Here is a 13,035-nt window from a genome sequence, read left to right on the forward strand (position 1 = left end):
GCCACTGCACAGCTTCATCTTACACGTTCAATACTCGGACGTACAGTTCATGAATAATAAAAAAAAAACACTTAGAATTTTCACACCTTAGCTGTAGAATCTTCCCACATCCTTCACAATCCTCTTTTTATATTTAGGAATGAGAGGGCAGTCATCTCCATTTGTGTGCTATTGTGGCTCTTCATTAAGAAATGTTTTCAAGAACATTATTTTGTACTTCAGCAGAATATAAATGTAAACAAGATAAATGTCAATCTGGATTATACTGCTGTTGGCACATTTTAAGAGGCTATTCCATTATGATATTTTGTCTTTCTATAAAAGGAAGTGCAAACTTTTCATACATTGACAATGAATTCGGGGATGTGGCATGATGTTCTTTAGAGACCCAGGAGTCCGTGTTTGCTCTGACAATGATTCTGCTCAAAAGTGTTTGCTCTCGGAAATGCGTCTGAGTGGCCTGTTTTCATTGTGTCACACACACTCGAGAATCTCGCCCTTCTGATCTCTCCTCCTTATCGCTCTTTCCATTCCTTTTATTCCAGTGGTCCCTAAAAGCCATTATGTCTGAGTACTCACAATAAAGCAGACAAACCATTTATGAGCAGCACACTCATTTAACATCATACACATGGACACACGCACGCATGTACACAAACGCATATGCACACACACACAGACGCACACACACACACACACACAGTGACCAAGGGTTTTAGTGTTGGTCTGAAAAATATTCTTAAACGTATGAGTGATTTTTTTTGTTAATCACATTCAATATGTTTATAGAATGGTGAAAGAAATAATGGAAAATATATAATATATAAATAATGGAAATATAAATCATCCCTTCCAGCATCAAACTGTGGCCATCATTTTTACATACTTCGAGTGCTTTGAGACATACTGTATATTAAGATTAAAGTGTATTCCCTCTATCTATATTTATTTTTCCCATTACACACATGGGTGTTTCTATCCCATTTTGGCGGGGTGCTCAAGCACCCGTAAATTGAATCCCAGCACCCCTGAAATCTGACAAAATTTGAGAAAAACAAGAATACAGTGCTGCTTCTCTTTCGTCAATGTGGGAATGAACTTCCGCTTAAATGTATGTACAAAACTGTAATATACCTTACCTGGCTGGGAACTCAGCACTAAGTGAACCCCTATTCCTAGAATCGCCCTGGTGACAGGTGTGCTGACCCCTGTCCCAGCTGACTTTGTGTAAGAGGCTGGTTACACCCTGGACTGGTCGCTCGCAATAGTTGCAGGGCACATAGACAACCATTCACACTCACATTCACACCGAAGGATAATTTAGAGTCTTCCATGTTTTTGGAATTTCGGAGGAAGTACCGAGAGAAAACTCACGCAAACACAGGGAGAGCATGAAAACTCCACACATGAAGGCTAAAGCCCGGATTCGAACGTCCAACCTCAAAATTTTAAGGCAGCTGTGATAATCACACCCTCACTGTGCTGCCTATTAATGAGCATTTTGTATATACATCTATTTACATTGCAGGAAATGTGACTTCTACAAATGACCCATCATTGCAGTAAAGACAGCAAGCACACATCAGTTAGTGACATATTGTTGGAATGTACAGCAATTATCTTGCATGAGGAGCAGTTACAGTGCCTTGCACAAGGGCGCCTCAGCCATGTATGCAGGGGCAGGGGGTATGGCGGTACAATATTAGACCATCTGTGAGCGCAGTCTAACACCTGACTGACGAGAGCAACTCTGTGCAAGCAGATGGGACAGTTGACCACAATCCAGATTATTTCAGGGAGCCTCTCAGAGTTCAGGATAATTGACCATTTTCTTGTCAATTGCATGCCTTTGCGACAAAACATTAGCCAAATATCTTAACTATCGTCAGACTCACTGTGAGATGATGTTTGACAATCGCTAGCATACAGCAACACATAAATTTAATACAAATTCGTAACGACTTCTTACAGGATATAGTATTAGGTAACAAGAGTAATTTCAATAATCAATGAAAGAATAGCTTTCAAACATTAAACAAACTACATAAAATTATGTAATCTGATCCAGTTTCCAAATTGTACTCATATCAAATGCTGAATATTTTTTTGTTTTGGTGCTAATTAAAAAACTATTTTTCAAATAGAATAATTAAGTGGGAAAACACATCTTGGAAACGGCACGATAAGGTGCCACATTTCAGTCGAGCACTCGTGGATTGTCTCGCTTAGAAGCGTTTCTTTCAAGATTTGAAGGATTTTCGAATCCAACAGATGAGGAAATACAGAGATGTTTCTTGGCCAAAAACAAAAGGCAACCAATAACACTGATGAAAAACTGCATGCAGATAAGAGAATTCTACATTACTGTACGTTATGTTCCTCTATGATGTGACACAAAGGTGAAAAACACAAAGAAGTATTGTCCTCTATTCTTGCTGTGCCCTCGCTCTTGGTCTATTTATCCATCCATCAGTGTCAAACACATGTGTTAGTGTGATGGGCATGGAAACAAATTCAAAAGGTAAAAATTTTTTTGAAGCCCCGGTCTCATTATAAAGCCTTCTGTGAGATGTAACACATACACAGACTGAGAAATGATTGTGAGATTATTATTATTTTTTTTTTATCGCTCATTTTTACAACAGAGAAAAAGTACAAGCTGTATATTTTCATGTTGATGGCATTTTGGCGCGTCCTCTTCTCTGTGGGTCCAGGAATGCCTGCTGATATTTCCTCTGATGTCTATAATGCCTGTAGAATGAACACACAACCCAGAGAAAACACACACAAACACACACACAGACAAAAATGTGTCGTTGAAGTGACACTTCAAACAAAGCTTTTGTCTGCAGCCTGACAGCTATTCCTCTTTCCTTCCCCCTCTCCTACCCCTCTCATTATCCCCCTCACTCCTCTCTGTCATTCCAAAGCATTCCTACGAGTTATACAGACACCCCCCTTCCATCCACTACATGAACACACACAGCGAGCACATTCGAGGGTTTATACTGTACTTAATTGAGCCGCTCAGCTTAATGCAGGCTAAATAAAATGCAACCACTGAAAATATGAAGGGATTTGCATAACACCACTTGAGATAAATGTAGAATAAATTGGGTGCATTTCATTTGTAAAATTGCAGGCTGGATTATTAAAATGATTTTATTTTAAAAGATGTTCAGAATCACTCATTAACAGGCATACTGTAGGTGCCACTGTTAAAACTGAAAAAGTCACTGTTTAATCACTTTTAATGTGTGAATAAAGCCTCTTTGTGTTTACTAACAACGTTTTGGAGATAGAATATAGTGCGATAACACTAGTTTTATTATGAGAGACTCCTATGTTTGTAAGACTATAATATTTCCTTTTTATATATATATATTTTTCTTGTTACAATATTTGTAAAGGCTGGTTTTGGTGACCCCCTTAATTTCAGTTTGTCTACTTACTTAATACATTAATGCAAACATACTGTAGAGTATAAACAAACGATCCTCGTGGCAACATGGTGATAGATTCGTCAGCACATGTGCCTCACAGTCAAAACGTTCTGTGTTCGAATCTCGAACAAGAGGGTTCCTGTGTGGAGTTTAATTGTTGCTCTTTCCTTGGTTTTCTCTGGGTGGTCCGGCTTCCTCTCAGGTTCCCAAACACGCATGTTAGGCTCACTGAAGACTCTAAATTGTCCATAGGTGTGAACGTGACTGTAAATGGTTGTTTGTCTACACGTGCCCTGCAATTGACTAGCAACCAGGCTCCAGCACACCCGCCACCCTAATGAGAACATGATATAATGAGCGGAATAGAAAATGGATGGATGAATAAGTATAGTATTTGTTCAGTATTTAATGTGTGAACAGCCAAAAGGGTTTGCACAATCCCAGGGACACTCAACATTTGCTGTCATGACATAAGGGAGAAATTGACAAGAAACCAGACAGACTCGTCATCCTCCAGGCGGTTGACCTTGTAATATGTGACCCCCCCCCCCCCCCCGTCCTGTCATGGCTCAACTGTGTAGTGTCTAAATCATAATGATTACAGCAAGTTGTGTGGCACCAACTCAATAGCAATTTGATGGGTTGGGAAATGGTATACGTAGTGTGATCTAGACTTAAACACACTCTAAGTCACAAGAAGAAAGAAATTCATGCTAGGGTGCAATGATGGAATGTTATTGTGCACGTGTTGAGAGGTTTGGTTTGAGTGGTTACAAAATACAGAATGTGAAAAGCATTGATGAGGTCATGATGTCACTGCATTGCCTCAAAGCACTTACTAATGCATAGACTTTACACCGATCTGATCGGCCTGATCGGTATCGGCCGATAATTAGCATTTTATGCTGATCGGCTTTAATGTCATAATTTGCCGATCTGATCAATGACACCATTGATCGGCTCCGCAAAAAGCATTTACTCCGCCTTGCCATCATGTACAGTACCGTAATTTATCGTGTACAATCCGCACTCATGTATAATACACACCCCCAAAGTTGAGCTCAAAATTCTGGAAAACCTTTCTACCTATGTATAATGCATTTTTACAATGCATGATTTTGCTTCTACCCATATGATCAAAACAATGTATTATCTGCATTTTGTTAGTTTTTTTTTCAAACAATTATTCTGAAGTGAAGCACTTTAGTTGAATCACGTAATGCTTTCTTTTTTATTTACTTGCTCTTATTTTGAAATTCACAGCCCTGCTTGTATTCAGCAAATGAGAAAACCTTTGACAGTTCTGCAACAAAATCTAACAGGATCCACATGAAATATTCCAATGCAAATGCCATTTTTGGTTTATTTTATGAATTTGTATTGCTTCAGGAACACCAGATGTCTGAAGGCTGTATTCTATCATGTTGCTCCAAGCGCTGATGACTACCATAACATAGTGGGAAGCCTGAATGAAAAACAGCCACCATTAATGGCTTCAGTAACACCTGTGCCTTTCCTACTGTCTCATATCATCCAATCTGCTCTGAAAAGCACTCATCGGGACTGTGGGGAGCATTTAAACATAAAAGCCACATTTGCATGTTTTCTTATTTAAATGAGCAGAGCTGCTGTGTGCTATCAGTGTTCACTCTCTGAATGTTTTGCTTCAAAGTGATCCAATAATTGGATCGTTTTGCTAAATTACAAAGTTTGTATTTACAAAACATAGTTTCAGATGTGTGATAAATGCTGATATATTCGCTTGAGCTGAAACAAGTGCTTTTCATCTCCAGAGGTGATCCAGAAAACTACAAAATGTGCTGCACAGAGGCTCATTGAGCTCAGATGGCAAAAAAAACTTTGAATCGAATGATGGGATAGTTTTAAATGAGTCGAAACATGTTTCGAGTGGTTTCCTTGAACTGTTCTGACAGTTCTTCCCAAAAGACACAAATACTGCATGAGTGCTCAGTGATGTGGACCCACAAACTCTTGGTGACATGCACAGGCCGCAGCTTTCTTTCTAAATAACGACACAACACCCAGGAGTCTGTTCTCTGCAGTACACAGACCTGCTGCAAAATCCTGGACTATTAAGCATCCCAATTTTCCGAAAACAGTCCTCTCAGCCAGTTGAGGGAAATGGACATAAATAACAATGAACTCAAATTGAGCGGTGAAAATATAATGTGCATGAGGCCCTGATGCTACAGACTACATATTAATTCTACAGGCTACAGGTGGCGCTTTGCAGAGATTTCACACTATGATAATGTTTCCAAAGTTGACATTTTTAAGTCCGCAAGCGGACTTGATGGCTATACCTTATACAATTTCAATATTGTTGTTTGAAACACCTGGAAAATTTGCTGTGAGCATGCAAGAGAAGGCAATAAGGCCGTGTGCATGCATGAGTGTGTGCGTGTGTGTGTGTGCATGAGTGAGTGAAAGAGTGTGTGCGAACAGTTATCAGGGGAGACCAGCATAGCTCTTTTGAGATTAAATTCCCAGAATTTATTCTGCTATCAGCATTACTTCAGGACACACACACACACTACAAACGCGGGCACACACACACACACAAAAAAACAGAAAGCTGCCACCCTTTCATTCATAAAATAATCAGCAATGAATGAAATAATTAACAATTTGCTGCCTTCTCTTTCATTTTTATAAAAAATGACATAATTCAGCAATGTTTTTTTTTATTAAAACTACAATATCAAAAACATATTTGTTTCTGCAAAGGAAAAAAAAACAACTTTCAAAATGCTGTCTAAATGCCAACTCATTGATGATCAAAGAGAAAAAAGTAATTTAAGTCATTGACATTTTATCCTTTCATCCATTTTCTGAGCCGCTTCTCCTCACTGGGGTCGCAGGCGTGCTGGAGCCTATCCCAGCTATCATCGGGCAGGAGGCGGGGTAGACCCTGAACTGGTTGCCAGCCAATCGCAGGGCACATACAAACAAACAACCATTCGCACTCACATTCACACCTACGGGCAATTTAGAGTCTTCAATTAATGCATGTTTTTGGGATGTGGGAGGAAACCGGTAGTGCCCGGAGAAAACCCACACAGGCACGGGGAGAACATGCAAACTCCACACAGGCGGGGCCAGGGATTGAACCCGGGTCCTCAGAACTGTGAGGCTGACGCTCTTACTAGTCGGCCACCGTGCCGCCCACTGACATTTTATTTTGGTTATTTTATATGTCAGGCATACATATGAAAAATAAAATTATTTGCAAGCTATTATTGTGACCAGCATTACAGGGATTAATATACTGTATCACAAAGCATATATGTGTGACTAGACCCGAAACAGTAAAGTAAAAATGCTTTTCATTTTCATAGTTCTAATTGCAATGTCAGTAAATGATTTTTTTAAAAAAACTAGTTACCAACATCATTGAAAATCCAACCAATTTTCATGAAACCTTGATAAGCTGTAGTTTTTTATTGACAGCAGAAATTACCATCCTCAAAAATAATAGACTAATAAAAATAATAAAATGGTAAACACTCGAAATAGATTTTCATTAAGCTTCAAGCAAACACCAGATAACGTAATGTCTTTACATAGTGAAATTCTATTTAGCTAAAGTGATTCTTGTGTCCATAATAATTTTGTTTCCTGTTTTCTGAGTTTTACATTCCCAGTAGTAACTCTGATTGTAAGTTGTGTTGGAAGTACCAGAATTCTGACAGTTGACACTTTTCTTAAATGTAACCAGAATGAATCCTTCTTTTTAAAGATTGTGGAGATGGACAGCGATCTGCAAGGTGGTCCAAAGGATGTTTTGTGTGTGTGTGTGTATATGTGAGGGATGAGGAAAAATAACTAATGCATCTGTATAATTGTCCAAGATGCAATAGCCCAAATTGAACTATTAGGTCACACATATAAGTTGAGAATTGTCTTGCTTCAAATGGCATTCCAAGTGGTGGAACTGATTTTCTTTGAATTTGGAATGGATATTGAAGACTGTCAGCTTTTATTACTGAGAACTGCGCCAATAATTTGTCTCTTAATAATTTCCTTCATGATTCCTTCCTCGGCGGCACGGTGGACGACTGGTTAGAGCGTCAGCCTCACAGTTCTGAGGACCGGGGTTCAATCACCGGCCCCGCCTTTGTGGAGTTTGCATGTTCTCCCCGTACCTGCGTGGGTTTTCTCCGGGCACTCCGGTTTCCTCCCACATCCCAAAAACATGCATGATTTGGAGACTCTAAATTGCCAGTAGGTGTGAATGTGAGTGCAAATGGTTGTTTGTTTGTATGTGCCCTGCAATTGGCTGGTAACCAGTTCAGGGTGTACCCCGCCTCCTGCCCGATGATAGCTGGGATAAGCTCCAGCACGCCCGCGACCCTAGTGAGGAGAAGGGGCTCAGAAAATGGATGGATGGATTGCTTCCTCCTCTGTTGCATCACAAATCATTTTACTGCTGTCATCGGCCAAATGCCATCGAGGCTGCAGGTCTTGGCCAAATCTTGCACTTTTGTGAGTCTACAACAACGCAAAGGTGTCGTGGTAAAAGTAGAGCTAGAGTAAATGTCAGTCAGCCCTCTGTCTGTCTATATTTTGATGTTATCAAGAAAGTGTGAAGTTTGGCATTACTTGAGCAATTGCAAAAAAACTAAACCAACAGCACAACTTAAACTATCAAATTTCTCTATCTATGTGATACCGAGTGAAATCAAAGGTGATACTTAAAACAAAATGTTGCTACATTAATCAAATGACATTTGACTTCAGACACTGGTACAAAACACAGTATTTTATAAAGGGGTCTAATATTTTGGCACCTCATTGAGCAAAAGTGTCAAAACAGGTCTCACTATTGTAGTTCTACACCACTGAAAAACTACAACCACAGCAAAACATTGTTGAATTTATGCAATCAAACTTGCTAATTATTTTTGTAGATTTCCATTCTTTGTTTTTTTTTTATGTACACTGAAAAAAATAAACACTGCATAACTTAAAAAAATTTAACTAAGCTGTCACATGAAATATTTTAGCTTTGATTAGATGGGAATGATTCATTTACTGTACTCTGAAAGTATAATCTGCAAATTTTTATTCCATGTAAACCATATTTGAATGTTGGAGCAAACATTATCACTGTTGGCCAAAACGTTTGCTCTTGGTAACTTAGCTGAGTTTAGTTTAGTCTAAAAGCACAGCAGCGAGGGTCAGTGCTCATACACATTCACACACTCATACAAGCTTCACACAAGGCAAACACTTTTACCTTTATTATTTCACGTTTTATGTCGTATTTGTGGTTTATATGAGAGAAATGTAAACGTTTAAGCAACAGCTCCTCCCGTCCCCAGTATGCTACCGTACATAGCCTACACTCTCTAGACAATATTGTGTCAGATTCGAGGGCTGAATATTACGTCCAGTAAAGGACATGTACATGCCTAAAGACATAAATGATTTAAACTAACTGTAACATTAGCAAAATACAAAGTTTATACAGTTTTTCTAGTCAATGTCAACATTGCTCCTTCCGTCCAAGTCAGCAATGCATGCGCAAATCACATTCAATTAATTTAAATGACAGTAAAGTAAGAAAAATACATTTAAATCGTAAACTAAAAATTTCAACAATTAATTATTAAAAATAAACGTGACAGCTTTGTTTTACTGTATATTTCATTTCAGTGTAGACATGGCCATATTTTGTGCTGGGAATCATTTCCAGGATCGGAGTATGGAAATATCCACCCAACATAATTATGTACTCACGTGAAAGGACGGCACGATGTGAGCTATTGCATGAAATGAAAACCACAACTTTTAATGTTTTTTTTATGCAATAAACTCATTTGTCTTCTTCATACTATGTTGCTCAAATTATCATCAATTGTATCGCATCTTATTTGGCGTGAATCATCAATGTATAGTGCCAGTGGCGGAGTGTCATAATGCTTATTTCATCTGAGTTCACTGATGGTAATATACTGTACATTCCTACTGTGCGTGTGTGTGTGCGTGTGTGTGTGTGTGTGTGTGTCTGGTGACTGACTGAGCTGTCACTTATCACTGTGCACTGACAAATGATGATGATGATGCCACATCTGGAGATGTACACATGCACTCTCTCTCTCTCTCTCTCTCTCTCTCTCTCTCTCTCTCTCTCTCTCTCTCTCTCTCTCTCTCTCTCTCTCTCTCTCTCTCTCTCTCTCTCTTTCTGTCTCCCCGTCCTGACTCCTCATCCTTCTACTCAGTCTTTCATTATTCTCTTATTTTCTTTCCTTTGTAAAAAACAGTCACTTGGAGATGTAAGTCGGTCTTTTTTCCTCCTTCCCATGGGCCTCGATGACCCCCCTCCCTTCCCTTCTTGCCTTCTCCTCATTGCCTCTCTCCATTCTTCCTACCTCCCACTTGCATTTTACTAGGAGATTAAATGTCAGAGGCGAGGTCTGATGCTGGCAAAGAGAGTCTCTTTTAATTGTGTTGATGGCTAATTAGGCACTCTGTCTCCTCTCTGGGCAGTGCATTGGGTAAAACAGGCGCCCTTTCCTGGGTGAACAGGCCACGGGCGTGCACATAGCGTGTGCTTGTTCACGCATGCTTTAAAACTCGAAGAGTTGCTTGTAAATATCTCAGTAGACTGTTGGATCGCAGCTTATTGAAAAGGTTTGGGTTGGCATGGCAAAACGTAGTATTTCGTTAACAGTCATGTAAGGAAAACAATCAGCACCCTTACTACTCTCCACAGATCGCTTGTTTAAATTCATGCTTCTAGCTGTTTTACACAGGAAATATACATGAATCATATACCCAGCAGCACTAATGGGTGGTGTCATATATAGTAAGCCAAGAAATAGTTCTTCCCAGAACGACTGATTAAAAGCCCATTTTATTCAGATTTTATCCTCGACACCGTGTAGGGACAAAAAGGGAATGTGCCGTGGTTCGGTAGGAACTTTGGGCTTCATTCAGTAATAGTAAAAATGTTTTACTCTGCGCACAAGTTGTGCATCTATGCGAAATCACCTGTCGGATTTATGACACGTGACACAATCTGCATAAACGGTAGCTGTCTAACGCATGTAAGCCAAAACGCGAAGGTTTAACATTGCGAGAGATGGCCCCAAAACTTTCAGAACTTAATCTTTATTCTATTTACAAAACGTTGGTGTCACCGGAAAGCTTGCTAAAGACAGAAACTGAAAACCTATAGCCTAATAATGGTGGGAATTATTTTAATTAATTAAGTTAAATTCGAGAACGTTGCACTGAAAACATGCATAGAATTATAATGAACAAATTAAGAGCCAAGCAAGAACAAACACTGCATAAGTTGTTAAAATACATAGTGAGGAATAAATATAGCATAGCCATGAGGCAGTTGGTGGAATTCATGAAATTAGCGCTGGAAGCGACAGAGAACATATGAGCCATATGCCGATCGGAGTGCATCACAATTCAACCACACCAGCGGTGGTGTGTGTGCGATTTCATCAATTTACATCACATTTTGCATAATCACAGAAAAATACAGAATTCAGGTAATTGTAGGAGCAAGTAAGTTGATTGATGCTTTTGACAGTTGTTTTTGAACTTTAAATTTCGGGAAATGTTGTTTGAGATTTGTAGCGTTATTGGTCGATATGAAAACTTTGAACCCTTGGTTAAACTAGGAAATTTGGTTACGCGGGTACACGCCTGATCGCTCGTTGAGTGACCACTCCCAACAGCCCGCCAGCAGTGAATCTACACATACGTACACATAAAGCACATATTAGCACTTGAACAGAACCAGGGTGAAAGTGATGAAAAGTGTCCATTTCACCGTTATTTATCGACATTTTTGTCAACTCATTAGCAAATTCCCGGTTTCAGTTATTATCGTTACTGTTTTGATAAATGACTGCCGTTTCAATGTATGTTGTGCTTTGGGTAAAAGGTGTGTTTCGTCTTTTTTTCAAAAGCTGATCCTTCATTATGTGTGCGTACTTATGGTCTGAGGTGGTTCTAAATTTGTACGCAGAGTACACAAATACAAGTACGAACATATTGATGACTCATAGATTTGTGCTTCAACCCTGCGTGTGCACAATTTAATCACAAATTTGTGCATACGCTCTGTGAGTGAATGAGGCCGCTTATCTCATTAACACTACACGGGATTAGACACCCAGTTCCCACACAGCCCACTAAAGTTAAAAATGAATGAAACTGACCATCTGATGCCATATTTTACTTCAAAATACGTAATGGATTAGAGGAAGAATTATTATAACATTTTTGTATTAGAGCTCACAATTCTCTTTTTTTTTCATCAGATGCCTGGCCTTTTGGATCAAAAGTGCTGATGATAAATAGTTTTTAATGCACCGCTGTACAGTACATCTTCAGGGCACATTCAGACTTAACTGCTGGCTGACAAGCACTGAGGAGAATTGAGAGAGACACATCCATATATACTGCAGTAGCTGGAGGAGACCAAAAAAGAGATGTGCATCGCTACTCTGAGGAACAACAGTTCATATCATATTTAGCAAACAAAGTTGACACATGTGAAAATCTTGTTGGAGCTCTGTGTGAGGGCACAAAGGCCAGCAGAGCTAACTCTTGAAGATAGCAATGACGACTGCTGCAACAAAATACACTAAAAGGGCCAACATGCAGTGCCATAAATTATATTTTAAAATAAATGACGATGGGGCTTCCTGTTCATGTGTATTACATGAAAATGTCAACGATTCATTTAAAAAAACACATTTTCATCAACAGTTTAGTTATTAGTGCAAGACAATGCTTTATGTTTTCACTCTGCCTTTAGGTAAACAACTGAACTTTGAGCAACTGAACCTTGAGATGAGAGCAATGTTTTTTTTCTTCTATATTTGGTTTAATTTTAATGCTGTCCGGGTCAATCTCCTGTTTTGATTTAAAAATAAATAAATACATTGTCTCATTTCCTTGGGAACATGTTGCCACAGAGCTTCGTTGTGATAACATTTAAAAATATATATTCAATACTACACCAGGGTCACTTCCTTTAGCATGAATTCAAACTGACAAATCAAAACTGCACATCTCTTAGAGAACACAACGGATGGTTGCATGCTGACTTTGAAGACGTTTTTAATTTAAGACTGTAGGTCACACTGAAACTGCGATCAAGAGTTGAGCTTTAATAAAAAGAGGTCCAAAAATAATTTCAACCTACATTTAAAACCATTGGTTTATCTTTGTTCTTTCTTATTCATCAGCACTTGTCATTATTTAATGGCGAGTTAGTTCGGTTGTTCTTGTGACATGTATAATGTAATTGTTATTAATATGCTGCACTAAGTAGACTGACACGATTCCAAACCTGAGCAGTACTAAAACATATGCAAAAGTTCATTACTTGTAAGCATATCTTGAAATCGACTTCCTGCAACACTGTATCTTTAATTTACTGCACTTTACTTTGTGGAAATTAAGTAATCTCTATCTGTTTGTTTTCTGTTATTTTGAGGTCAGAAATAGCTGGTTGGAGGATTGTCTATCGTGCTTTTATGTAGGTGTTCGATATTGTCCACGTCAGACATAAAAGACTGTGGTTTCTGCCAGTGGA

At 38.9% G+C, this 13,035-nt stretch overlaps 1 protein-coding gene across 3 annotated transcripts in view; it reads left to right on the top strand.

The window, feature by feature from the left end:
• aff2 (AF4/FMR2 family, member 2) overlaps nucleotides 1–13,035 on the top strand; it is a 153,631-nt gene that overhangs the window by 47,580 nt on the left and 93,016 nt on the right. The gene's annotated exons all lie outside the window — the stretch shown is intronic.

This window comes from Phycodurus eques, chromosome 9, assembly GCF_024500275.1.
Source record: "Phycodurus eques isolate BA_2022a chromosome 9, UOR_Pequ_1.1, whole genome shotgun sequence".
Classification (NCBI taxonomy): Eukaryota; Metazoa; Chordata; class Actinopteri; order Syngnathiformes; family Syngnathidae; genus Phycodurus; species Phycodurus eques.